At 43.5% G+C, this 20,619-nt stretch overlaps 58 non-coding genes across 58 annotated transcripts; all 58 read right to left on the bottom strand.

Moving 5' to 3' along the window:
• Positions 1–122: 122 nt before the first annotated feature.
• On the bottom strand, positions 123–241 carry LOC145873965 (5S ribosomal RNA). Its single transcript, XR_014389600.1, has one exon. It is a non-coding gene; the product is annotated as a 5S ribosomal RNA (ribosomal RNA).
• Positions 242–650: 409 nt separating this feature from the next.
• On the bottom strand, positions 651–769 carry LOC145873964 (5S ribosomal RNA). The gene has a single exon (XR_014389599.1). It is a non-coding gene; the product is annotated as a 5S ribosomal RNA (ribosomal RNA).
• A 139-nt stretch (positions 770–908) lies between these two features.
• Positions 909–1,027, bottom strand: LOC145873963 (5S ribosomal RNA). The gene has a single exon (XR_014389598.1). It is a non-coding gene; the product is annotated as a 5S ribosomal RNA (ribosomal RNA).
• A 409-nt stretch (positions 1,028–1,436) lies between these two features.
• Positions 1,437–1,555, bottom strand: LOC145869842 (5S ribosomal RNA). The gene has a single exon (XR_014385838.1). It is a non-coding gene; the product is annotated as a 5S ribosomal RNA (ribosomal RNA).
• Positions 1,556–1,694: 139 nt separating this feature from the next.
• LOC145873962 (5S ribosomal RNA) lies at positions 1,695–1,813 on the bottom strand. The gene has a single exon (XR_014389597.1). It is a non-coding gene; the product is annotated as a 5S ribosomal RNA (ribosomal RNA).
• Positions 1,814–1,952: 139 nt separating this feature from the next.
• On the bottom strand, positions 1,953–2,071 carry LOC145873961 (5S ribosomal RNA). Its single transcript, XR_014389596.1, has one exon. It is a non-coding gene; the product is annotated as a 5S ribosomal RNA (ribosomal RNA).
• Positions 2,072–2,480: 409 nt separating this feature from the next.
• Positions 2,481–2,599, bottom strand: LOC145873960 (5S ribosomal RNA). The gene has a single exon (XR_014389595.1). It is a non-coding gene; the product is annotated as a 5S ribosomal RNA (ribosomal RNA).
• Positions 2,600–2,738: 139 nt separating this feature from the next.
• Positions 2,739–2,857, bottom strand: LOC145873959 (5S ribosomal RNA). The gene has a single exon (XR_014389594.1). It is a non-coding gene; the product is annotated as a 5S ribosomal RNA (ribosomal RNA).
• Positions 2,858–3,266: 409 nt separating this feature from the next.
• LOC145869841 (5S ribosomal RNA) lies at positions 3,267–3,385 on the bottom strand. The gene has a single exon (XR_014385837.1). It is a non-coding gene; the product is annotated as a 5S ribosomal RNA (ribosomal RNA).
• A 139-nt stretch (positions 3,386–3,524) lies between these two features.
• LOC145873957 (5S ribosomal RNA) lies at positions 3,525–3,643 on the bottom strand. The gene has a single exon (XR_014389592.1). It is a non-coding gene; the product is annotated as a 5S ribosomal RNA (ribosomal RNA).
• Positions 3,644–3,782: 139 nt separating this feature from the next.
• LOC145875348 (5S ribosomal RNA) lies at positions 3,783–3,901 on the bottom strand. Its single transcript, XR_014390984.1, has one exon. It is a non-coding gene; the product is annotated as a 5S ribosomal RNA (ribosomal RNA).
• Positions 3,902–4,040: 139 nt separating this feature from the next.
• LOC145873956 (5S ribosomal RNA) lies at positions 4,041–4,159 on the bottom strand. The gene has a single exon (XR_014389591.1). It is a non-coding gene; the product is annotated as a 5S ribosomal RNA (ribosomal RNA).
• Positions 4,160–4,568: 409 nt separating this feature from the next.
• Positions 4,569–4,687, bottom strand: LOC145868312 (5S ribosomal RNA). The gene has a single exon (XR_014384307.1). It is a non-coding gene; the product is annotated as a 5S ribosomal RNA (ribosomal RNA).
• A 139-nt stretch (positions 4,688–4,826) lies between these two features.
• Positions 4,827–4,945, bottom strand: LOC145873955 (5S ribosomal RNA). The gene has a single exon (XR_014389590.1). It is a non-coding gene; the product is annotated as a 5S ribosomal RNA (ribosomal RNA).
• Positions 4,946–5,354: 409 nt separating this feature from the next.
• LOC145873954 (5S ribosomal RNA) lies at positions 5,355–5,473 on the bottom strand. Its single transcript, XR_014389589.1, has one exon. It is a non-coding gene; the product is annotated as a 5S ribosomal RNA (ribosomal RNA).
• Positions 5,474–5,612: 139 nt separating this feature from the next.
• LOC145873953 (5S ribosomal RNA) lies at positions 5,613–5,731 on the bottom strand. Its single transcript, XR_014389588.1, has one exon. It is a non-coding gene; the product is annotated as a 5S ribosomal RNA (ribosomal RNA).
• Positions 5,732–6,140: 409 nt separating this feature from the next.
• Positions 6,141–6,259, bottom strand: LOC145869840 (5S ribosomal RNA). The gene has a single exon (XR_014385836.1). It is a non-coding gene; the product is annotated as a 5S ribosomal RNA (ribosomal RNA).
• A 139-nt stretch (positions 6,260–6,398) lies between these two features.
• LOC145873952 (5S ribosomal RNA) lies at positions 6,399–6,517 on the bottom strand. The gene has a single exon (XR_014389587.1). It is a non-coding gene; the product is annotated as a 5S ribosomal RNA (ribosomal RNA).
• Positions 6,518–6,926: 409 nt separating this feature from the next.
• LOC145873951 (5S ribosomal RNA) lies at positions 6,927–7,045 on the bottom strand. Its single transcript, XR_014389586.1, has one exon. It is a non-coding gene; the product is annotated as a 5S ribosomal RNA (ribosomal RNA).
• Positions 7,046–7,184: 139 nt separating this feature from the next.
• LOC145873950 (5S ribosomal RNA) lies at positions 7,185–7,303 on the bottom strand. Its single transcript, XR_014389585.1, has one exon. It is a non-coding gene; the product is annotated as a 5S ribosomal RNA (ribosomal RNA).
• Positions 7,304–7,442: 139 nt separating this feature from the next.
• On the bottom strand, positions 7,443–7,561 carry LOC145874827 (5S ribosomal RNA). The gene has a single exon (XR_014390463.1). It is a non-coding gene; the product is annotated as a 5S ribosomal RNA (ribosomal RNA).
• Positions 7,562–7,970: 409 nt separating this feature from the next.
• On the bottom strand, positions 7,971–8,089 carry LOC145873949 (5S ribosomal RNA). Its single transcript, XR_014389584.1, has one exon. It is a non-coding gene; the product is annotated as a 5S ribosomal RNA (ribosomal RNA).
• A 139-nt stretch (positions 8,090–8,228) lies between these two features.
• LOC145873948 (5S ribosomal RNA) lies at positions 8,229–8,347 on the bottom strand. Its single transcript, XR_014389583.1, has one exon. It is a non-coding gene; the product is annotated as a 5S ribosomal RNA (ribosomal RNA).
• Positions 8,348–8,486: 139 nt separating this feature from the next.
• On the bottom strand, positions 8,487–8,605 carry LOC145873946 (5S ribosomal RNA). The gene has a single exon (XR_014389581.1). It is a non-coding gene; the product is annotated as a 5S ribosomal RNA (ribosomal RNA).
• Positions 8,606–9,014: 409 nt separating this feature from the next.
• On the bottom strand, positions 9,015–9,133 carry LOC145873945 (5S ribosomal RNA). Its single transcript, XR_014389580.1, has one exon. It is a non-coding gene; the product is annotated as a 5S ribosomal RNA (ribosomal RNA).
• Positions 9,134–9,272: 139 nt separating this feature from the next.
• On the bottom strand, positions 9,273–9,391 carry LOC145873944 (5S ribosomal RNA). The gene has a single exon (XR_014389579.1). It is a non-coding gene; the product is annotated as a 5S ribosomal RNA (ribosomal RNA).
• A 139-nt stretch (positions 9,392–9,530) lies between these two features.
• LOC145873943 (5S ribosomal RNA) lies at positions 9,531–9,649 on the bottom strand. The gene has a single exon (XR_014389578.1). It is a non-coding gene; the product is annotated as a 5S ribosomal RNA (ribosomal RNA).
• Positions 9,650–9,788: 139 nt separating this feature from the next.
• Positions 9,789–9,907, bottom strand: LOC145873942 (5S ribosomal RNA). The gene has a single exon (XR_014389577.1). It is a non-coding gene; the product is annotated as a 5S ribosomal RNA (ribosomal RNA).
• A 139-nt stretch (positions 9,908–10,046) lies between these two features.
• Positions 10,047–10,165, bottom strand: LOC145873941 (5S ribosomal RNA). Its single transcript, XR_014389576.1, has one exon. It is a non-coding gene; the product is annotated as a 5S ribosomal RNA (ribosomal RNA).
• Positions 10,166–10,574: 409 nt separating this feature from the next.
• LOC145873940 (5S ribosomal RNA) lies at positions 10,575–10,693 on the bottom strand. The gene has a single exon (XR_014389575.1). It is a non-coding gene; the product is annotated as a 5S ribosomal RNA (ribosomal RNA).
• Positions 10,694–10,832: 139 nt separating this feature from the next.
• On the bottom strand, positions 10,833–10,951 carry LOC145873939 (5S ribosomal RNA). Its single transcript, XR_014389574.1, has one exon. It is a non-coding gene; the product is annotated as a 5S ribosomal RNA (ribosomal RNA).
• A 139-nt stretch (positions 10,952–11,090) lies between these two features.
• On the bottom strand, positions 11,091–11,209 carry LOC145873938 (5S ribosomal RNA). Its single transcript, XR_014389573.1, has one exon. It is a non-coding gene; the product is annotated as a 5S ribosomal RNA (ribosomal RNA).
• A 139-nt stretch (positions 11,210–11,348) lies between these two features.
• LOC145873937 (5S ribosomal RNA) lies at positions 11,349–11,467 on the bottom strand. The gene has a single exon (XR_014389572.1). It is a non-coding gene; the product is annotated as a 5S ribosomal RNA (ribosomal RNA).
• A 409-nt stretch (positions 11,468–11,876) lies between these two features.
• On the bottom strand, positions 11,877–11,995 carry LOC145869839 (5S ribosomal RNA). The gene has a single exon (XR_014385835.1). It is a non-coding gene; the product is annotated as a 5S ribosomal RNA (ribosomal RNA).
• Positions 11,996–12,134: 139 nt separating this feature from the next.
• On the bottom strand, positions 12,135–12,253 carry LOC145873935 (5S ribosomal RNA). Its single transcript, XR_014389570.1, has one exon. It is a non-coding gene; the product is annotated as a 5S ribosomal RNA (ribosomal RNA).
• A 409-nt stretch (positions 12,254–12,662) lies between these two features.
• On the bottom strand, positions 12,663–12,781 carry LOC145873934 (5S ribosomal RNA). The gene has a single exon (XR_014389569.1). It is a non-coding gene; the product is annotated as a 5S ribosomal RNA (ribosomal RNA).
• A 139-nt stretch (positions 12,782–12,920) lies between these two features.
• On the bottom strand, positions 12,921–13,039 carry LOC145873933 (5S ribosomal RNA). The gene has a single exon (XR_014389568.1). It is a non-coding gene; the product is annotated as a 5S ribosomal RNA (ribosomal RNA).
• A 139-nt stretch (positions 13,040–13,178) lies between these two features.
• On the bottom strand, positions 13,179–13,297 carry LOC145874826 (5S ribosomal RNA). The gene has a single exon (XR_014390462.1). It is a non-coding gene; the product is annotated as a 5S ribosomal RNA (ribosomal RNA).
• Positions 13,298–13,706: 409 nt separating this feature from the next.
• On the bottom strand, positions 13,707–13,825 carry LOC145873932 (5S ribosomal RNA). The gene has a single exon (XR_014389567.1). It is a non-coding gene; the product is annotated as a 5S ribosomal RNA (ribosomal RNA).
• A 139-nt stretch (positions 13,826–13,964) lies between these two features.
• On the bottom strand, positions 13,965–14,083 carry LOC145873931 (5S ribosomal RNA). Its single transcript, XR_014389566.1, has one exon. It is a non-coding gene; the product is annotated as a 5S ribosomal RNA (ribosomal RNA).
• A 139-nt stretch (positions 14,084–14,222) lies between these two features.
• On the bottom strand, positions 14,223–14,341 carry LOC145873929 (5S ribosomal RNA). The gene has a single exon (XR_014389564.1). It is a non-coding gene; the product is annotated as a 5S ribosomal RNA (ribosomal RNA).
• Positions 14,342–14,480: 139 nt separating this feature from the next.
• LOC145873928 (5S ribosomal RNA) lies at positions 14,481–14,599 on the bottom strand. Its single transcript, XR_014389563.1, has one exon. It is a non-coding gene; the product is annotated as a 5S ribosomal RNA (ribosomal RNA).
• A 409-nt stretch (positions 14,600–15,008) lies between these two features.
• On the bottom strand, positions 15,009–15,127 carry LOC145873927 (5S ribosomal RNA). Its single transcript, XR_014389562.1, has one exon. It is a non-coding gene; the product is annotated as a 5S ribosomal RNA (ribosomal RNA).
• A 139-nt stretch (positions 15,128–15,266) lies between these two features.
• LOC145873926 (5S ribosomal RNA) lies at positions 15,267–15,385 on the bottom strand. Its single transcript, XR_014389561.1, has one exon. It is a non-coding gene; the product is annotated as a 5S ribosomal RNA (ribosomal RNA).
• Positions 15,386–15,524: 139 nt separating this feature from the next.
• On the bottom strand, positions 15,525–15,643 carry LOC145873925 (5S ribosomal RNA). Its single transcript, XR_014389560.1, has one exon. It is a non-coding gene; the product is annotated as a 5S ribosomal RNA (ribosomal RNA).
• A 139-nt stretch (positions 15,644–15,782) lies between these two features.
• Positions 15,783–15,901, bottom strand: LOC145873923 (5S ribosomal RNA). The gene has a single exon (XR_014389558.1). It is a non-coding gene; the product is annotated as a 5S ribosomal RNA (ribosomal RNA).
• A 409-nt stretch (positions 15,902–16,310) lies between these two features.
• On the bottom strand, positions 16,311–16,429 carry LOC145873922 (5S ribosomal RNA). Its single transcript, XR_014389557.1, has one exon. It is a non-coding gene; the product is annotated as a 5S ribosomal RNA (ribosomal RNA).
• Positions 16,430–16,568: 139 nt separating this feature from the next.
• LOC145873921 (5S ribosomal RNA) lies at positions 16,569–16,687 on the bottom strand. Its single transcript, XR_014389556.1, has one exon. It is a non-coding gene; the product is annotated as a 5S ribosomal RNA (ribosomal RNA).
• Positions 16,688–17,096: 409 nt separating this feature from the next.
• Positions 17,097–17,215, bottom strand: LOC145869838 (5S ribosomal RNA). Its single transcript, XR_014385834.1, has one exon. It is a non-coding gene; the product is annotated as a 5S ribosomal RNA (ribosomal RNA).
• Positions 17,216–17,354: 139 nt separating this feature from the next.
• LOC145873920 (5S ribosomal RNA) lies at positions 17,355–17,473 on the bottom strand. The gene has a single exon (XR_014389555.1). It is a non-coding gene; the product is annotated as a 5S ribosomal RNA (ribosomal RNA).
• Positions 17,474–17,882: 409 nt separating this feature from the next.
• LOC145873919 (5S ribosomal RNA) lies at positions 17,883–18,001 on the bottom strand. Its single transcript, XR_014389554.1, has one exon. It is a non-coding gene; the product is annotated as a 5S ribosomal RNA (ribosomal RNA).
• A 139-nt stretch (positions 18,002–18,140) lies between these two features.
• On the bottom strand, positions 18,141–18,259 carry LOC145873918 (5S ribosomal RNA). The gene has a single exon (XR_014389553.1). It is a non-coding gene; the product is annotated as a 5S ribosomal RNA (ribosomal RNA).
• A 139-nt stretch (positions 18,260–18,398) lies between these two features.
• On the bottom strand, positions 18,399–18,517 carry LOC145874825 (5S ribosomal RNA). The gene has a single exon (XR_014390461.1). It is a non-coding gene; the product is annotated as a 5S ribosomal RNA (ribosomal RNA).
• A 409-nt stretch (positions 18,518–18,926) lies between these two features.
• LOC145873917 (5S ribosomal RNA) lies at positions 18,927–19,045 on the bottom strand. Its single transcript, XR_014389552.1, has one exon. It is a non-coding gene; the product is annotated as a 5S ribosomal RNA (ribosomal RNA).
• Positions 19,046–19,184: 139 nt separating this feature from the next.
• LOC145873916 (5S ribosomal RNA) lies at positions 19,185–19,303 on the bottom strand. Its single transcript, XR_014389551.1, has one exon. It is a non-coding gene; the product is annotated as a 5S ribosomal RNA (ribosomal RNA).
• Positions 19,304–19,442: 139 nt separating this feature from the next.
• On the bottom strand, positions 19,443–19,561 carry LOC145874824 (5S ribosomal RNA). The gene has a single exon (XR_014390460.1). It is a non-coding gene; the product is annotated as a 5S ribosomal RNA (ribosomal RNA).
• Positions 19,562–19,970: 409 nt separating this feature from the next.
• On the bottom strand, positions 19,971–20,089 carry LOC145867869 (5S ribosomal RNA). The gene has a single exon (XR_014383862.1). It is a non-coding gene; the product is annotated as a 5S ribosomal RNA (ribosomal RNA).
• A 139-nt stretch (positions 20,090–20,228) lies between these two features.
• Positions 20,229–20,347, bottom strand: LOC145873915 (5S ribosomal RNA). The gene has a single exon (XR_014389550.1). It is a non-coding gene; the product is annotated as a 5S ribosomal RNA (ribosomal RNA).
• Positions 20,348–20,619: the final 272 nt, after the last annotated feature.

The raw sequence follows: 20,619 nt of genomic DNA, 5'->3' as shown, positions 1-20,619 counted from the left end.
TACAACATATATAGTCAAAGTGAATCTGATAAAACAGACATTTAGTCAATTCATCATTAAATGCTTAATACAAGGCAGTGTTGCTGATGAAATAGTGCAAGAGCACACCCTCGTGGACAAAATGCTTACAGCACCTGGTATTCCCAGGCGGTCTCCCATCCAAGTACTAACCAGGCCCGACCCTGCTTAGCTTCCGAGATCAGACGAGATCGGGCGTACCCAGGCTGGTATGGCCGTAAGCGAGAAACAATCTCTTGCTACAACATATATAGTCAAAGTGAGTGTGATAAACAGACATTGCATTTTCACCAATTAGATAAGCAGCTTGAACTTTGTGTCACTGAAAAAGTAGAAGAAATTACAAACACTGTTCCCATCACTTTTTAGCACAGGTAGTTGGATAAAATACAAACTTTATTTCCTTTCATCATTTGAACAGGGCAAAGGAGCACAAAGCACACACAAGCTGCATTCAGCAACAATATTCTTGTTTGTCTTATAAATACAAGGCAGATGCTAATTGAAAACACAAGGAAATTTGATCCTATTAAAAAGGCAGGAAGCTGCATTTAGTCAATTCATCATTAAATGCTTACTACAAGGCAGTGTTGCTGATGAAATAGTGCAGGGGCACACCCTCGTGGACAAAATGCTTACAGCACCTGGTATTCCCAGGCGGTCTCCCATCCAAGTACTAACCAGGCCCGACCCTGCTTAGCTTCCGAGATCAGACGAGATCGGGCGTACCCAGGCTGGTATGGCCGTAAGCGAGAAACAATCTCTTGCTACAACATATATAGTCAAAGTGAATCTGATAAAACAGACATTTAGTCAATTCATCATTAAATGCTTAATACAAGGCAGTGTTGCTGATGAAATAGTGCAAGAGCACACCCTCGTGGACAAAATGCTTACAGCACCTGGTATTCCCAGGCGGTCTCCCATCCAAGTACTAACCAGGCCCGACCCTGCTTAGCTTCCGAGATCAGACGAGATCGGGCGTACCCAGGCTGGTATGGCCGTAAGCGAGAAACAATCTCTTGCTACAACATATATAGTCAAAGTGAGTGTGATAAACAGACATTGCATTTTCACCAATTAGATAAGCAGCTTGAACTTTGTGTCACTGAAAAAGTAGAAGAAATTACAAACACTGTTCCCATCACTTTTTAGCACAGGTAGTTGGATAAAATACAAACTTTATTTCCTTTCATCATTTGAACAGGGCAAAGGAGCACAAAGCACACACAAGCTGCATTCAGCAACAATATTCTTGTTTGTCTTATAAATACAAGGCAGATGCTAATTGAAAACACAAGGAAATTTGATCCTATTAAAAAGGCAGGAAGCTGCATTTAGTCAATTCATCATTAAATGCTTACTACAAGGCAGTGTTGCTGATGAAATAGTGCAGGGGCACACCCTCGTGGACAAAATGCTTACAGCACCTGGTATTCCCAGGCGGTCTCCCATCCAAGTACTAACCAGGCCTGACCCTGCTTAGCTTCCAAGATCAGACGAGATCGGGCGTACCCAGGCTGGTATGGCCGTAAGCGAGAAACAATCTCTTGCTACAACATATATAGTCAAAGTGAATCTGATAAAACAGACATTTAGTCAATTCATCATTAAATGCTTAATACAAGGCAGTGTTGCTGATGAAATAGTGCAAGAGCACACCCTCGTGGACAAAATGCTTACAGCACCTGGTATTCCCAGGCGGTCTCCCATCCAAGTACTAACCAGGCCCGACCCTGCTTAGCTTCCGAGATCAGACGAGATCGGGCGTACCCAGGCTGGTATGGCCGTAAGCGAGAAACAATCTCTTGCTACAACATATATAGTCAAAGTGAATCTGATAAAACAGACATTTAGTCAATTCATCATTAAATGCTTAATACAAGGCAGTGTTGCTGATGAAATAGTGCAAGAGCACACCCTCGTGGACAAAATGCTTACAGCACCTGGTATTCCCAGGCGGTCTCCCATCCAAGTACTAACCAGGCCCGACCCTGCTTAGCTTCCGAGATCAGACGAGATCGGGCGTACCCAGGCTGGTATGGCCGTAAGCGAGAAACAATCTCTTGCTACAACATATATAGTCAAAGTGAGTGTGATAAACAGACATTGCATTTTCACCAATTAGATAAGCAGCTTGAACTTTGTGTCACTGAAAAAGTAGAAGAAATTACAAACACTGTTCCCATCACTTTTTAGCACAGGTAGTTGGATAAAATACAAACTTTATTTCCTTTCATCATTTGAACAGGGCAAAGGAGCACAAAGCACACACAAGCTGCATTCAGCAACAATATTCTTGTTTGTCTTATAAATACAAGGCAGATGCTAATTGAAAACACAAGGAAATTTGATCCTATTAAAAAGGCAGGAAGCTGCATTTAGTCAATTCATCATTAAATGCTTACTACAAGGCAGTGTTGCTGATGAAATAGTGCAGGGGCACACCCTCGTGGACAAAATGCTTACAGCACCTGGTATTCCCAGGCGGTCTCCCATCCAAGTACTAACCAGGCCCGACCCTGCTTAGCTTCCGAGATCAGACGAGATCGGGCGTACCCAGGCTGGTATGGCCGTAAGCGAGAAACAATCTCTTGCTACAACATATATAGTCAAAGTGAATCTGATAAAACAGACATTTAGTCAATTCATCATTAAATGCTTAATACAAGGCAGTGTTGCTGATGAAATAGTGCAAGAGCACACCCTCGTGGACAAAATGCTTACAGCACCTGGTATTCCCAGGCGGTCTCCCATCCAAGTACTAACCAGGCCCGACCCTGCTTAGCTTCCGAGATCAGACGAGATCGGGCGTACCCAGGCTGGTATGGCCGTAAGCGAGAAACAATCTCTTGCTACAACATATATAGTCAAAGTGAGTGTGATAAACAGACATTGCATTTTCACCAATTAGATAAGCAGCTTGAACTTTGTGTCACTGAAAAAGTAGAAGAAATTACAAACACTGTTCCCATCACTTTTTAGCACAGGTAGTTGGATAAAATACAAACTTTATTTCCTTTCATCATTTGAACAGGGCAAAGGAGCACAAAGCACACACAAGCTGCATTCAGCAACAATATTCTTGTTTGTCTTATAAATACAAGGCAGATGCTAATTGAAAACACAAGGAAATTTGATCCTATTAAAAAGGCAGGAAGCTGCATTTAGTCAATTCATCATTAAATGCTTACTACAAGGCAGTGTTGCTGATGAAATAGTGCAGGGGCACACCCTCGTGGACAAAATGCTTACAGCACCTGGTATTCCCAGGCGGTCTCCCATCCAAGTACTAACCAGGCCTGACCCTGCTTAGCTTCCAAGATCAGACGAGATCGGGCGTACCCAGGCTGGTATGGCCGTAAGCGAGAAACAATCTCTTGCTACAACATATATAGTCAAAGTGAATCTGATAAAACAGACATTTAGTCAATTCATCATTAAATGCTTAATACAAGGCAGTGTTGCTGATGAAATAGTGCAAGAGCACACCCTCGTGGACAAAATGCTTACAGCACCTGGTATTCCCAGGCGGTCTCCCATCCAAGTACTAACCAGGCCCGACCCTGCTTAGCTTCCGAGATCAGACGAGATCGGGCGTACCCAGGCTGGTATGGCCGTAAGCGAGAAACAATCTCTTGCTACAACATATATAGTCAAAGTGAATCTGATAAAACAGACATTTAGTCAATTCATCATTAAATGCTTAATACAAGGCAGTGTTGCTGATGAAATAGTGCAAGAGCACACCCTCGTGGACAAAATGCTTACAGCACCTGGTATTCCCAGGCGGTCTCCCATCCAAGTACTAACCAGGCCCGACCCTGCTTAGCTTCCGAGATCAGACGAGATCGGGCATACCCAGGCTGGTATGGCCGTAAGCGAGAAACAATCTCTTGCTACAACATATATAGTCAAAGTGAATCTGATAAAACAGACATTTAGTCAATTCATCATTAAATGCTTAATACAAGGCAGTGTTGCTGATGAAATAGTGCAAGAGCACACCCTCGTGGACAAAATGCTTACAGCACCTGGTATTCCCAGGCGGTCTCCCATCCAAGTACTAACCAGGCCCGACCCTGCTTAGCTTCCGAGATCAGACGAGATCGGGCGTACCCAGGCTGGTATGGCCGTAAGCGAGAAACGAACTCTTGCTACAACATATATAGTCAAAGTGAGTGTGATAAACAGACATTGCATTTTCACCAATTAGATAAGCAGCTTGAACTTTGTGTCACTGAAAAAGTAGAAGAAATTACAAACACTGTTCCCATCACTTTTTAGCACAGGTAGTTGGATAAAATACAAACTTTATTTCCTTTCATCATTTGAACAGGGCAAAGGAGCACAAAGCACACACAAGCTGCATTCAGCAACAATATTCTTGTTTGTCTTATAAATACAAGGCAGATGCTAATTGAAAACACAAGGAAATTTGATCCTATTAAAAAGGCAGGAAGCTGCATTTAGTCAATTCATCATTAAATGCTTACTACAAGGCAGTGTTGCTGATGAAATAGTGCAGGGGCACACCCTCGTGGACAAAATGCTTACAGCACCTGGTATTCCCAGGCGGTCTCCCATCCAAGTACTAACCAGGCCCGACCCTGCTTAGCTTCCGAGATCAGACAAGATCGGGCGTACCCAGGCTGGTATGGCCGTAAGCGAGAAACAATCTCTTGCTACAACATATATAGTCAAAGTGAATCTGATAAAACAGACATTTAGTCAATTCATCATTAAATGCTTAATACAAGGCAGTGTTGCTGATGAAATAGTGCAAGAGCACACCCTCGTGGACAAAATGCTTACAGCACCTGGTATTCCCAGGCGGTCTCCCATCCAAGTACTAACCAGGCCCGACCCTGCTTAGCTTCCGAGATCAGACGAGATCGGGCGTACCCAGGCTGGTATGGCCGTAAGCGAGAAACAATCTCTTGCTACAACATATATAGTCAAAGTGAGTGTGATAAACAGACATTGCATTTTCACCAATTAGATAAGCAGCTTGAACTTTGTGTCACTGAAAAAGTAGAAGAAATTACAAACACTGTTCCCATCACTTTTTAGCACAGGTAGTTGGATAAAATACAAACTTTATTTCCTTTCATCATTTGAACAGGGCAAAGGAGCACAAAGCACACACAAGCTGCATTCAGCAACAATATTCTTGTTTGTCTTATAAATACAAGGCAGATGCTAATTGAAAACACAAGGAAATTTGATCCTATTAAAAAGGCAGGAAGCTGCATTTAGTCAATTCATCATTAAATGCTTACTACAAGGCAGTGTTGCTGATGAAATAGTGCAGGGGCACACCCTCGTGGACAAAATGCTTACAGCACCTGGTATTCCCAGGCGGTCTCCCATCCAAGTACTAACCAGGCCCGACCCTGCTTAGCTTCCGAGATCAGACGAGATCGGGCGTACCCAGGCTGGTATGGCCGTAAGCGAGAAACAATCTCTTGCTACAACATATATAGTCAAAGTGAATCTGATAAAACAGACATTTAGTCAATTCATCATTAAATGCTTAATACAAGGCAGTGTTGCTGATGAAATAGTGCAAGAGCACACCCTCGTGGACAAAATGCTTACAGCACCTGGTATTCCCAGGCGGTCTCCCATCCAAGTACTAACCAGGCCCGACCCTGCTTAGCTTCCGAGATCAGACGAGATCGGGCGTACCCAGGCTGGTATGGCCGTAAGCGAGAAACAATCTCTTGCTACAACATATATAGTCAAAGTGAGTGTGATAAACAGACATTGCATTTTCACCAATTAGATAAGCAGCTTGAACTTTGTGTCACTGAAAAAGTAGAAGAAATTACAAACACTGTTCCCATCACTTTTTAGCACAGGTAGTTGGATAAAATACAAACTTTATTTCCTTTCATCATTTGAACAGGGCAAAGGAGCACAAAGCACACACAAGCTGCATTCAGCAACAATATTCTTGTTTGTCTTATAAATACAAGGCAGATGCTAATTGAAAACACAAGGAAATTTGATCCTATTAAAAAGGCAGGAAGCTGCATTTAGTCAATTCATCATTAAATGCTTACTACAAGGCAGTGTTGCTGATGAAATAGTGCAGGGGCACACCCTCGTGGACAAAATGCTTACAGCACCTGGTATTCCCAGGCGGTCTCCCATCCAAGTACTAACCAGGCCTGACCCTGCTTAGCTTCCAAGATCAGACGAGATCGGGCGTACCCAGGCTGGTATGGCCGTAAGCGAGAAACAATCTCTTGCTACAACATATATAGTCAAAGTGAATCTGATAAAACAGACATTTAGTCAATTCATCATTAAATGCTTAATACAAGGCAGTGTTGCTGATGAAATAGTGCAAGAGCACACCCTCGTGGACAAAATGCTTACAGCACCTGGTATTCCCAGGCGGTCTCCCATCCAAGTACTAACCAGGCCCGACCCTGCTTAGCTTCCGAGATCAGACGAGATCGGGCGTACCCAGGCTGGTATGGCCGTAAGCGAGAAACAATCTCTTGCTACAACATATATAGTCAAAGTGAGTGTGATAAACAGACATTGCATTTTCACCAATTAGATAAGCAGCTTGAACTTTGTGTCACTGAAAAAGTAGAAGAAATTACAAACACTGTTCCCATCACTTTTTAGCACAGGTAGTTGGATAAAATACAAACTTTATTTCCTTTCATCATTTGAACAGGGCAAAGGAGCACAAAGCACACACAAGCTGCATTCAGCAACAATATTCTTGTTTGTCTTATAAATACAAGGCAGATGCTAATTGAAAACACAAGGAAATTTGATCCTATTAAAAAGGCAGGAAGCTGCATTTAGTCAATTCATCATTAAATGCTTACTACAAGGCAGTGTTGCTGATGAAATAGTGCAGGGGCACACCCTCGTGGACAAAATGCTTACAGCACCTGGTATTCCCAGGCGGTCTCCCATCCAAGTACTAACCAGGCCCGACCCTGCTTAGCTTCCGAGATCAGACGAGATCGGGCGTACCCAGGCTGGTATGGCCGTAAGCGAGAAACAATCTCTTGCTACAACATATATAGTCAAAGTGAATCTGATAAAACAGACATTTAGTCAATTCATCATTAAATGCTTAATACAAGGCAGTGTTGCTGATGAAATAGTGCAAGAGCACACCCTCGTGGACAAAATGCTTACAGCACCTGGTATTCCCAGGCGGTCTCCCATCCAAGTACTAACCAGGCCCGACCCTGCTTAGCTTCCGAGATCAGACGAGATCGGGCGTACCCAGGCTGGTATGGCCGTAAGCGAGAAACAATCTCTTGCTACAACATATATAGTCAAAGTGAGTCTGATAAAACAGACATTTAGTCAATTCATCATTAAATGCTTAATACAAGGCAGTGTTGCTGATGAAATAGTGCAAGAGCACACCCTCGTGGACAAAATGCTTACAGCACCTGGTATTCCCAGGCGGTCTCCCATCCAAGTACTAACCAGGCCCGACCCTGCTTAGCTTCCGAGATCAGACGAGATCGGGGGTACTCAGGCTGGTATGGCCGTAAGCGAGAAACAATCTCTTGCTACAACATATATAGTCAAAGTGAGTGTGATAAACAGACATTGCATTTTCACCAATTAGATAAGCAGCTTGAACTTTGTGTCACTGAAAAAGTAGAAGAAATTACAAACACTGTTCCCATCACTTTTTAGCACAGGTAGTTGGATAAAATACAAACTTTATTTCCTTTCATCATTTGAACAGGGCAAAGGAGCACAAAGCACACACAAGCTGCATTCAGCAACAATATTCTTGTTTGTCTTATAAATACAAGGCAGATGCTAATTGAAAACACAAGGAAATTTGATCCTATTAAAAAGGCAGGAAGCTGCATTTAGTCAATTCATCATTAAATGCTTACTACAAGGCAGTGTTGCTGATGAAATAGTGCAGGGGCACACCCTCGTGGACAAAATGCTTACAGCACCTGGTATTCCCAGGCGGTCTCCCATCCAAGTACTAACCAGGCCCGACCCTGCTTAGCTTCCGAGATCAGACGAGATCGGGCGTACCCAGGCTGGTATGGCCGTAAGCGAGAAACAATCTCTTGCTACAACATATATAGTCAAAGTGAGTCTGATAAAACAGACATTTAGTCAATTCATCATTAAATGCTTAATACAAGGCAGTGTTGCTGATGAAATAGTGCAAGAGCACACCCTCGTGGACAAAATGCTTACAGCACCTGGTATTCCCAGGCGGTCTCCCATCCAAGTACTAACCAGGCCCGACCCTGCTTAGCTTCCGAGATCAGACGAGATCGGGCGTACCCAGGCTGGTATGGCCGTAAGCGAGAAACAATCTCTTGCTACAACATATATAGTCAAAGTGAATCTGATAAAACAGACATTTAGTCAATTCATCATTAAATGCTTAATACAAGGCAGTGTTGCTGATGAAATAGTGCAAGAGCACACCCTCGTGGACAAAATGCTTACAGCACCTGGTATTCCCAGGCGGTCTCCCATCCAAGTACTAACCAGGCCCGACCCTGCTTAGCTTCCGAGATCAGACGAGATCGGGCGTACCCAGGCTGGTATGGCCGTAAGCGAGAAACAATCTCTTGCTACAACATATATAGTCAAAGTGAGTGTGATAAACAGACATTGCATTTTCACCAATTAGATAAGCAGCTTGAACTTTGTGTCACTGAAAAAGTAGAAGAAATTACAAACACTGTTCCCATCACTTTTTAGCACAGGTAGTTGGATAAAATACAAACTTTATTTCCTTTCATCATTTGAACAGGGCAAAGGAGCACAAAGCACACACAAGCTGCATTCAGCAACAATATTCTTGTTTGTCTTATAAATACAAGGCAGATGCTAATTGAAAACACAAGGAAATTTGATCCTATTAAAAAGGCAGGAAGCTGCATTTAGTCAATTCATCATTAAATGCTTACTACAAGGCAGTGTTGCTGATGAAATAGTGCAGGGGCACACCCTCGTGGACAAAATGCTTACAGCACCTGGTATTCCCAGGCGGTCTCCCATCCAAGTACTAACCAGGCCCGACCCTGCTTAGCTTCCGAGATCAGACGAGATCGGGCGTACCCAGGCTGGTATGGCCGTAAGCGAGAAACAATCTCTTGCTACAACATATATAGTCAAAGTGAATCTGATAAAACAGACATTTAGTCAAGTCATCATTAAATGCTTAATACAAGGCAGTGTTGCTGATGAAATAGTGCAAGAGCACACCCTCGTGGACAAAATGCTTACAGCACCTGGTATTCCCAGGCGGTCTCCCATCCAAGTACTAACCAGGCCCGACCCTGCTTAGCTTCCGAGATCAGACGAGATCGGGCGTACCCAGGCTGGTATGGCCGTAAGCGAGAAACAATCTCTTGCTACAACATATATAGTCAAAGTGAGTCTGATAAAACAGACATTTAGTCAATTCATCATTAAATGCTTAATACAAGGCAGTGTTGCTGATGAAATAGTGCAAGAGCACACCCTCGTGGACAAAATGCTTACAGCACCTGGTATTCCCAGGCGGTCTCCCATCCAAGTACTAACCAGGCCCGACCCTGCTTAGCTTCCGAGATCAGACGAGATCGGGCGTACCCAGGCTGGTATGGCCGTAAGCGAGAAACAATCTCTTGCTACAACATATATAGTCAAAGTGAATCTGATAAAACAGACATTTAGTCAATTCATCATTAAATGCTTAATACAAGGCAGTGTTGCTGATGAAATAGTGCAAGAGCACACCCTCGTGGACAAAATGCTTACAGCACCTGGTATTCCCAGGCGGTCTCCCATCCAAGTACTAACCAGGCCCGACCCTGCTTAGCTTCCGAGATCAGACGAGATCGGGCGTACCCAGGCTGGTATGGCCGTAAGCGAGAAACAATCTCTTGCTACAACATATATAGTCAAAGTGAATCTGATAAAACAGACATTTAGTCAATTCATCATTAAATGCTTAATACAAGGCAGTGTTGCTGATGAAATAGTGCAAGAGCACACCCTCGTGGACAAAATGCTTACAGCACCTGGTATTCCCAGGCGGTCTCCCATCCAAGTACTAACCAGGCCCGACCCTGCTTAGCTTCCGAGATCAGACGAGATCGGGCGTACCCAGGCTGGTATGGCCGTAAGCGAGAAACAATCTCTTGCTACAACATATATAGTCAAAGTGAGTGTGATAAACAGACATTGCATTTTCACCAATTAGATAAGCAGCTTGAACTTTGTGTCACTGAAAAAGTAGAAGAAATTACAAACACTGTTCCCATCACTTTTTAGCACAGGTAGTTGGATAAAATACAAACTTTATTTCCTTTCATCATTTGAACAGGGCAAAGGAGCACAAAGCACACACAAGCTGCATTCAGCAACAATATTCTTGTTTGTCTTATAAATACAAGGCAGATGCTAATTGAAAACACAAGGAAATTTGATCCTATTAAAAAGGCAGGAAGCTGCATTTAGTCAATTCATCATTAAATGCTTACTACAAGGCAGTGTTGCTGATGAAATAGTGCAGGGGCACACCCTCGTGGACAAAATGCTTACAGCACCTGGTATTCCCAGGCGGTCTCCCATCCAAGTACTAACCAGGCCCGACCCTGCTTAGCTTCCGAGATCAGACGAGATCGGGCGTACCCAGGCTGGTATGGCCGTAAGCGAGAAACAATCTCTTGCTACAACATATATAGTCAAAGTGAATCTGATAAAACAGACATTTAGTCAAGTCATCATTAAATGCTTAATACAAGGCAGTGTTGCTGATGAAATAGTGCAAGAGCACACCCTCGTGGACAAAATGCTTACAGCACCTGGTATTCCCAGGCGGTCTCCCATCCAAGTACTAACCAGGCCCGACCCTGCTTAGCTTCCGAGATCAGACGAGATCGGGCGTACCCAGGCTGGTATGGCCGTAAGCGAGAAACAATCTCTTGCTACAACATATATAGTCAAAGTGAGTCTGATAAAACAGACATTTAGTCAATTCATCATTAAATGCTTAATACAAGGCAGTGTTGCTGATGAAATAGTGCAAGAGCACACCCTCGTGGACAAAATGCTTACAGCACCTGGTATTCCCAGGCGGTCTCCCATCCAAGTACTAACCAGGCCCGACCCTGCTTAGCTTCCGAGATCAGACGAGATCGGGCGTACCCAGGCTGGTATGGCCGTAAGCGAGAAACAATCTCTTGCTACAACATATATAGTCAAAGTGAATCTGATAAAACAGACATTTAGTCAATTCATCATTAAATGCTTAATACAAGGCAGTGTTGCTGATGAAATAGTGCAAGAGCACACCCTCGTGGACAAAATGCTTACAGCACCTGGTATTCCCAGGCGGTCTCCCATCCAAGTACTAACCAGGCCCGACCCTGCTTAGCTTCCGAGATCAGACGAGATCGGGCGTACCCAGGCTGGTATGGCCGTAAGCGAGAAACAATCTCTTGCTACAACATATATAGTCAAAGTGAGTGTGATAAACAGACATTGCATTTTCACCAATTAGATAAGCAGCTTGAACTTTGTGTCACTGAAAAAGTAGAAGAAATTACAAACACTGTTCCCATCACTTTTTAGCACAGGTAGTTGGATAAAATACAAACTTTATTTCCTTTCATCATTTGAACAGGGCAAAGGAGCACAAAGCACACACAAGCTGCATTCAGCAACAATATTCTTGTTTGTCTTATAAATACAAGGCAGATGCTAATTGAAAACACAAGGAAATTTGATCCTATTAAAAAGGCAGGAAGCTGCATTTAGTCAATTCATCATTAAATGCTTACTACAAGGCAGTGTTGCTGATGAAATAGTGCAGGGGCACACCCTCGTGGACAAAATGCTTACAGCACCTGGTATTCCCAGGCGGTCTCCCATCCAAGTACTAACCAGGCCTGACCCTGCTTAGCTTCCAAGATCAGACGAGATCGGGCGTACCCAGGCTGGTATGGCCGTAAGCGAGAAACAATCTCTTGCTACAACATATATAGTCAAAGTGAATCTGATAAAACAGACATTTAGTCAATTCATCATTAAATGCTTAATACAAGGCAGTGTTGCTGATGAAATAGTGCAAGAGCACACCCTCGTGGACAAAATGCTTACAGCACCTGGTATTCCCAGGCGGTCTCCCATCCAAGTACTAACCAGGCCCGACCCTGCTTAGCTTCCGAGATCAGACGAGATCGGGCGTACCCAGGCTGGTATGGCCGTAAGCGAGAAACAATCTCTTGCTACAACATATATAGTCAAAGTGAGTGTGATAAACAGACATTGCATTTTCACCAATTAGATAAGCAGCTTGAACTTTGTGTCACTGAAAAAGTAGAAGAAATTACAAACACTGTTCCCATCACTTTTTAGCACAGGTAGTTGGATAAAATACAAACTTTATTTCCTTTCATCATTTGAACAGGGCAAAGGAGCACAAAGCACACACAAGCTGCATTCAGCAACAATATTCTTGTTTGTCTTATAAATACAAGGCAGATGCTAATTGAAAACACAAGGAAATTTGATCCTATTAAAAAGGCAGGAAGCTGCATTTAGTCAATTCATCATTAAATGCTTACTACAAGGCAGTGTTGCTGATGAAATAGTGCAGGGGCACACCCTCGTGGACAAAATGCTTACAGCACCTGGTATTCCCAGGCGGTCTCCCATCCAAGTACTAACCAGGCCCGACCCTGCTTAGCTTCCGAGATCAGACGAGATCGGGCGTACCCAGGCTGGTATGGCCGTAAGCGAGAAACAATCTCTTGCTACAACATATATAGTCAAAGTGAATCTGATAAAACAGACATTTAGTCAATTCATCATTAAATGCTTAATACAAGGCAGTGTTGCTGATGAAATAGTGCAAGAGCACACCCTCGTGGACAAAATGCTTACAGCACCTGGTATTCCCAGGCGGTCTCCCATCCAAGTACTAACCAGGCCCGACCCTGCTTAGCTTCCGAGATCAGACGAGATCGGGCGTACCCAGGCTGGTATGGCCGTAAGCGAGAAACAATCTCTTGCTACAACATATATAGTCAAAGTGAGTCTGATAAAACAGACATTTAGTCAATTCATCATTAAATGCTTAATACAAGGCAGTGTTGCTGATGAAATAGTGCAAGAGCACACCCTCGTGGACAAAATGCTTACAGCACCTGGTATTCCCAGGCGGTCTCCCATCCAAGTACTAACCAGGCCCGACCCTGCTTAGCTTCCGAGATCAGACGAGATCGGGGGTACTCAGGCTGGTATGGCCGTAAGCGAGAAACAATCTCTTGCTACAACATATATAGTCAAAGTGAGTGTGATAAACAGACATTGCATTTTCACCAATTAGATAAGCAGCTTGAACTTTGTGTCACTGAAAAAGTAGAAGAAATTACAAACACTGTTCCCATCACTTTTTAGCACAGGTAGTTGGATAAAATACAAACTTTATTTCCTTTCATCATTTGAACAGGGCAAAGGAGCACAAAGCACACACAAGCTGCATTCAGCAACAATATTCTTGTTTGTCTTATAAATACAAGGCAGATGCTAATTGAAAACACAAGGAAATTTGATCCTATTAAAAAGGCAGGAAGCTGCATTTAGTCAATTCATCATTAAATGCTTACTACAAGGCAGTGTTGCTGATGAAATAGTGCAGGGGCACACCCTCGTGGACAAAATGCTTACAGCACCTGGTATTCCCAGGCGGTCTCCCATCCAAGTACTAACCAGGCCCGACCCTGCTTAGCTTCCGAGATCAGACGAGATCGGGCGTACCCAGGCTGGTATGGCCGTAAGCGAGAAACAATCTCTTGCTACAACATATATAGTCAAAGTGAATCTGATAAAACAGACATTTAGTCAATTCATCATTAAATGCTTAATACAAGGCAGTGTTGCTGATGAAATAGTGCAAGAGCACACCCTCGTGGACAAAATGCTTACAGCACCTGGTATTCCCAGGCGGTCTCCCATCCAAGTACTAACCAGGCCCGACCCTGCTTAGCTTCCGAGATCAGACGAGATCGGGCGTACCCAGGCTGGTATGGCCGTAAGCGAGAAACAATCTCTTGCTACAACATATATAGTCAAAGTGAGTCTGATAAAACAGACATTTAGTCAATTCATCATTAAATGCTTAATACAAGGCAGTGTTGCTGATGAAATAGTGCAAGAGCACACCCTCGTGGACAAAATGCTTACAGCACCTGGTATTCCCAGGCGGTCTCCCATCCAAGTACTAACCAGGCCCGACCCTGCTTAGCTTCCGAGATCAGACGAGATCGGGCGTACCCAGGCTGGTATGGCCGTAAGCGAGAAACAATCTCTTGCTACAACATATATAGTCAAAGTGAATCTGATAAAACAGACATTTAGTCAATTCATCATTAAATGCTTAATACAAGGCAGTGTTGCTGATGAAATAGTGCAAGAGCACACCCTCGTGGACAAAATGCTTACAGCACCTGGTATTCCCAGGCGGTCTCCCATCCAAGTACTAACCAGGCCCGACCCTGCTTAGCTTCCGAGATCAGACGAGATCGGGCGTACCCAGGCTGGTATGGCCGTAAGCGAGAAACAATCTCTTGCTACAACATATATAGTCAAAGTGAGTGTGATAAACAGACATTGCATTTTCACCAATTAGATAAGCAGCTTGAACTTTGTGTCACTGAAAAAGTAGAAGAAATTACAAACACTGTTCCCATCACTTTTTAGCACAGGTAGTTGGATAAAATACAAACTTTATTTCCTTTCATCATTTGAACAGGGCAAAGGAGCACAAAGCACACACAAGCTGCATTCAGCAACAATATTCTTGTTTGTCTTATAAATACAAGGCAGATGCTAATTGAAAACACAAGGAAATTTGATCCTATTAAAAAGGCAGGAAGCTGCATTTAGTCAATTCATCATTAAATGCTTACTACAAGGCAGTGTTGCTGATGAAATAGTGCAGGGGCACACCCTCGTGGACAAAATGCTTACAGCACCTGGTATTCCCAGGCGGTCTCCCATCCAAGTACTAACCAGGCCCGACCCTGCTTAGCTTCCGAGATCAGACGAGATCGGGCGTACCCAGGCTGGTATGGCCGTAAGCGAGAAACAATCTCTTGCTACAACATATATAGTCAAAGTGAATCTGATAAAACAGACATTTAGTCAATTCATCATTAAATGCTTAATACAAGGCAGTGTTGCTGATGAAATAGTGCAAGAGCACACCCTCGTGGACAAAATGCTTACAGCACCTGGTATTCCCAGGCGGTCTCCCATCCAAGTACTAACCAGGCCCGACCCTGCTTAGCTTCCGAGATCAGACGAGATCGGGCGTACCCAGGCTGGTATGGCCGTAAGCGAGAAACAATCTCTTGCTACAACATATATAGTCAAAGTGAGTCTGATAAAACAGACATTTAGTCAATTCATCATTAAATGCTTAATACAAGGCAGTGTTGCTGATGAAATAGTGCAAGAGCACACCCTCGTGGACAAAATGCTTACAGCACCTGGTATTCCCAGGCGGTCTCCCATCCAAGTACTAACCAGGCCCGACCCTGCTTAGCTTCCGAGATCAGACGAGATCGGGCGTACCCAGGCTGGTATGGCCGTAAGCGAGAAACAATCTCTTGCTACAACATATATAGTCAAAGTGAATCTGATAAAACAGACATTTAGTCAATTCATCATTAAATGCTTAATACAAGGCAGTGTTGCTGATGAAATAGTGCAAGAGCACACCCTCGTGGACAAAATGCTTACAGCACCTGGTATTCCCAGGCGGTCTCCCATCCAAGTACTAACCAGGCCCGACCCTGCTTAGCTTCCGAGATCAGACGAGATCGGGCGTACCCAGGCTGGTATGGCCGTAAGCGAGAAACAATCTCTTGCTACAACATATATAGTCAAAGTGAGTGTGATAAACAGACATTGCATTTTCACCAATTAGATAAGCAGCTTGAACTTTGTGTCACTGAAAAAGTAGAAGAAATTACAAACACTGTTCCCATCACTTTTTAGCACAGGTAGTTGGATAAAATACAAACTTTATTTCCTTTCATCATTTGAACAGGGCAAAGGAGCACAAAGCACACACAAGCTGCATTCAGCAACAATATTCTTGTTTGTCTTATAAATACAAGGCAGATGCTAATTGAAAACACAAGGAAATTTGATCCTATTAAAAAGGCAGGAAGCTGCATTTAGTCAATTCATCATTAAATGCTTACTACAAGGCAGTGTTGCTGATGAAATAGTGCAGGGGCACACCCTCGTGGACAAAATGCTTACAGCACCTGGTATTCCCAGGCGGTCTCCCATCCAAGTACTAACCAGGCCCGACCCTGCTTAGCTTCCGAGATCAGACGAGATCGGGCGTACCCAGGCTGGTATGGCCGTAAGCGAGAAACAATCTCTTGCTACAACATATATAGTCAAAGTGAATCTGATAAAACAGACATTTAGTCAATTCATCATTAAATGCTTAATACAAGGCAGTGTTGCTGATGAAATAGTGCAAGAGCACACCCTCGTGGACAAAATGCTTACAGCACCTGGTATTCCCAGGCGGTCTCCCATCCAAGTACTAACCAGGCCCGACCCTGCTTAGCTTCCGAGATCAGACGAGATCGGGCGTACCCAGGCTGGTATGGCCGTAAGCGAGAAACAATCTCTTGCTACAACATATATAGTCAAAGTGAGTGTGATAAACAGACATTGCATTTTCACCAATTAGATAAGCAGCTTGAACTTTGTGTCACTGAAAAAGTAGAAGAAATTACAAACACTGTTCCCATCACTTTTTAGCACAGGTAGTTGGATAAAATACAAACTTTATTTCCTTTCATCATTTGAACAGGGCAAAGGAGCACAAAGCACACACAAGCTGCATTCAGCAACAATATTCTTGTTTGTCTTATAAATACAAGGCAGATGCTAATTGAAAACACAAGGAAATTTGATCCTATTAAAAAGGCAGGAAGCTGCATTTAGTCAATTCATCATTAAATGCTTACTACAAGGCAGTGTTGCTGATGAAATAGTGCAGGGGCACACCCTCGTGGACAAAATGCTTACAGCACCTGGTATTCCCAGGCGGTCTCCCATCCAAGTACTAACCAGGCCTGACCCTGCTTAGCTTCCAAGATCAGACGAGATCGGGCGTACCCAGGCTGGTATGGCCGTAAGCGAGAAACAATCTCTTGCTACAACATATATAGTCAAAGTGAATCTGATAAAACAGACATTTAGTCAATTCATCATTAAATGCTTAATACAAGGCAGTGTTGCTGATGAAATAGTGCAAGAGCACACCCTCGTGGACAAAATGCTTACAGCACCTGGTATTCCCAGGCGGTCTCCCATCCAAGTACTAACCAGGCCCGACCCTGCTTAGCTTCCGAGATCAGACGAGATCGGGCGTACCCAGGCTGGTATGGCCGTAAGCGAGAAACAATCTCTTGCTACAACATATATAGTCAAAGTGAGTGTGATAAACAGACATTGCATTTTCACCAATTAGATAAGCAGCTTGAACTTTGTGTCACTGAAAAAGTAGAAGAAATTACAAACACTGTTCCCATCACTTTTTAGCACAGGTAGTTGGATAAAATACAAACTTTATTTCCTTTCATCATTTGAACAGGGCAAAGGAGCACAAAGCACACACAAGCTGCATTCAGCAACAATATTCTTGTTTGTCTTATAAATACAAGGCAGATGCTAATTGAAAACACAAGGAAATTTGATCCTATTAAAAAGGCAGGAAGCTGCATTTAGTCAATTCATCATTAAATGCTTACTACAAGGCAGTGTTGCTGATGAAATAGTGCAGGGGCACACCCTCGTGGACAAAATGCTTACAGCACCTGGTATTCCCAGGCGGTCTCCCATCCAAGTACTAACCAGGCCCGACCCTGCTTAGCTTCCGAGATCAGACGAGATCGGGCGTACCCAGGCTGGTATGGCCGTAAGCGAGAAACAATCTCTTGCTACAACATATATAGTCAAAGTGAATCTGATAAAACAGACATTTAGTCAATTCATCATTAAATGCTTAATACAAGGCAGTGTTGCTGATGAAATAGTGCAAGAGCACACCCTCGTGGACAAAATGCTTACAGCACCTGGTATTCCCAGGCGGTCTCCCATCCAAGTACTAACCAGGCCCGACCCTGCTTAGCTTCCGAGATCAGACGAGATCGGGCGTACCCAGGCTGGTATGGCCGTAAGCGAGAAAAAATCTCTTGCTACAACATATATAGTCAAAGTGAGTCTGATAAAACAGACATTTAGTCAATTCATCATTAAATGCTTAATACAAGGCAGTGTTGCTGATGAAATAGTGCAAGAGCACACCCTCGTGGACAAAATGCTTACAGCACCTGGTATTCCCAGGCGGTCTCCCATCCAAGTACTAACCAGGCCCGACCCTGCTTAGCTTCCGAGATCAGACGAGATCGGGGGTACTCAGGCTGGTATGGCCGTAAGCGAGAAACAATCTCTTGCTACAACATATATAGTCAAAGTGAGTGTGATAAACAGACATTGCATTTTCACCAATTAGATAAGCAGCTTGAACTTTGTGTCACTGAAAAAGTAGAAGAAATTACAAACACTGTTCCCATCACTTTTTAGCACAGGTAGTTGGATAAAATACAAACTTTATTTCCTTTCATCATTTGAACAGGGCAAAGGAGCACAAAGCACACACAAGCTGCATTCAGCAACAATATTCTTGTTTGTCTTATAAATACAAGGCAGATGCTAATTGAAAACACAAGGAAATTTGATCCTATTAAAAAGGCAGGAAGCTGCATTTAGTCAATTCATCATTAAATGCTTACTACAAGGCAGTGTTGCTGATGAAATAGTGCAGGGGCACACCCTCGTGGACAAAATGCTTACAGCACCTGGTATTCCCAGGCGGTCTCCCATCCAAGTACTAACCAGGCCCGACCCTGCTTAGCTTCCGAGATCAGACGAGATCGGGCGTACCCAGGCTGGTATGGCCGTAAGCGAGAAACAATCTCTTGCTACAACATATATAGTCAAAGTGAATCTGATAAAACAGACATTTAGTCAATTCATCATTAAATGCTTAATACAAGGCAGTGTTGCTGATGAAATAGTGCAAGAGCACACCCTCGTGGACAAAATGCTTACAGCACCTGGTATTCCCAGGCGGTCTCCCATCCAAGTACTAACCAGGCCCGACCCTGCTTAGCTTCCGAGATCAGACGAGATCGGGCGTACCCAGGCTGGTATGGCCGTAAGCGAGAAACAATCTCTTGCTACAACATATATAGTCAAAGTGAGTCTGATAAAACAGACATTTAGTCAATTCATCATTAAATGCTTAATACAAGGCAGTGTTGCTGATGAAATAGTGCAAGAGCACACCCTCGTGGACAAAATGCTTACAGCACCTGGTATTCCCAGGCGGTCTCCCATCCAAGTACTAACCAGGCCCGACCCTGCTTAGCTTCCGAGATCAGACGAGATCGGGGGTACTCAGGCTGGTATGGCCGTAAGCGAGAAACAATCTCTTGCTACAACATATATAGTCAAAGTGAGTGTGATAAACAGACATTGCATTTTCACCAATTAGATAAGCAGCTTGAACTTTGTGTCACTGAAAAAGTAGAAGAAATTACAAACACTGTTCCCATCACTTTTTAGCACAGGTAGTTGGATAAAATACAAACTTTATTTCCTTTCATCATTTGAACAGGGCAAAGGAGCACAAAGCACACACAAGCTGCATTCAGCAACAATATTCTTGTTTGTCTTATAAATACAAGGCAGATGCTAATTGAAAACACAAGGAAATTTGATCCTATTAAAAAGGCAGGAAGCTGCATTTAGTCAATTCATCATTAAATGCTTACTACAAGGCAGTGTTGCTGATGAAATAGTGCAGGGGCACACCCTCGTGGACAAAATGCTTACAGCACCTGGTATTCCCAGGCGGTCTCCCATCCAAGTACTAACCAGGCCCGACCCTGCTTAGCTTCCAAGATCAGACGAGATCGGGCGTACCCAGGCTGGTATGGCCGTAAGCGAGAAACAATCTCTTGCTACAACATATATAGTCAAAGTGAATCTGATAAAACAGACATTTAGTCAATTCATCATTAAATGCTTAATACAAGGCAGTGTTGCTGATGAAATAGTGCAAGAGCACACCCTCGTGGACAAAATGCTTACAGCACCTGGTATTCCCAGGCGGTCTCCCATCCAAGTACTAACCAGGCCCGACCCTGCTTAGCTTCCGAGATCAGACGAGATCGGGCGTACCCAGGCTGGTATGGCCGTAAGCGAAAATCTCTTGCTACAACATATATAGTCAAAGTGAGTGTGATAAACAGACATTGCATTTTCACCAATTAGATAAGCAGCTTGAACTTTGTGTCACTGAAAAAGTAGAAGAAATTACAAACACTGTTCCCATCACTTTTTAGCACAGGTAGTTGGATAAAATACAAACTTTATTTCCTTTCATCATTTGAACAGGGCAAAGGAGCACAAAGCACACACAAGCTGCATTCAGCAACAATATTCTTGTTTGTCTTATAAATACAAGGCAGATGC

The sequence above is a fragment of the Salmo salar genome, unplaced genomic scaffold (genome assembly GCF_965601325.2).
Source record: "Salmo salar unplaced genomic scaffold, fSalSal1 ptg000293l, whole genome shotgun sequence".
Lineage (NCBI taxonomy): Eukaryota > Metazoa > Chordata > Actinopteri > Salmoniformes > Salmonidae > Salmo > Salmo salar.
Note: the sequence above shows the minus strand (reverse complement) of the source record. Positions and strands in the feature narration are given on the sequence as shown.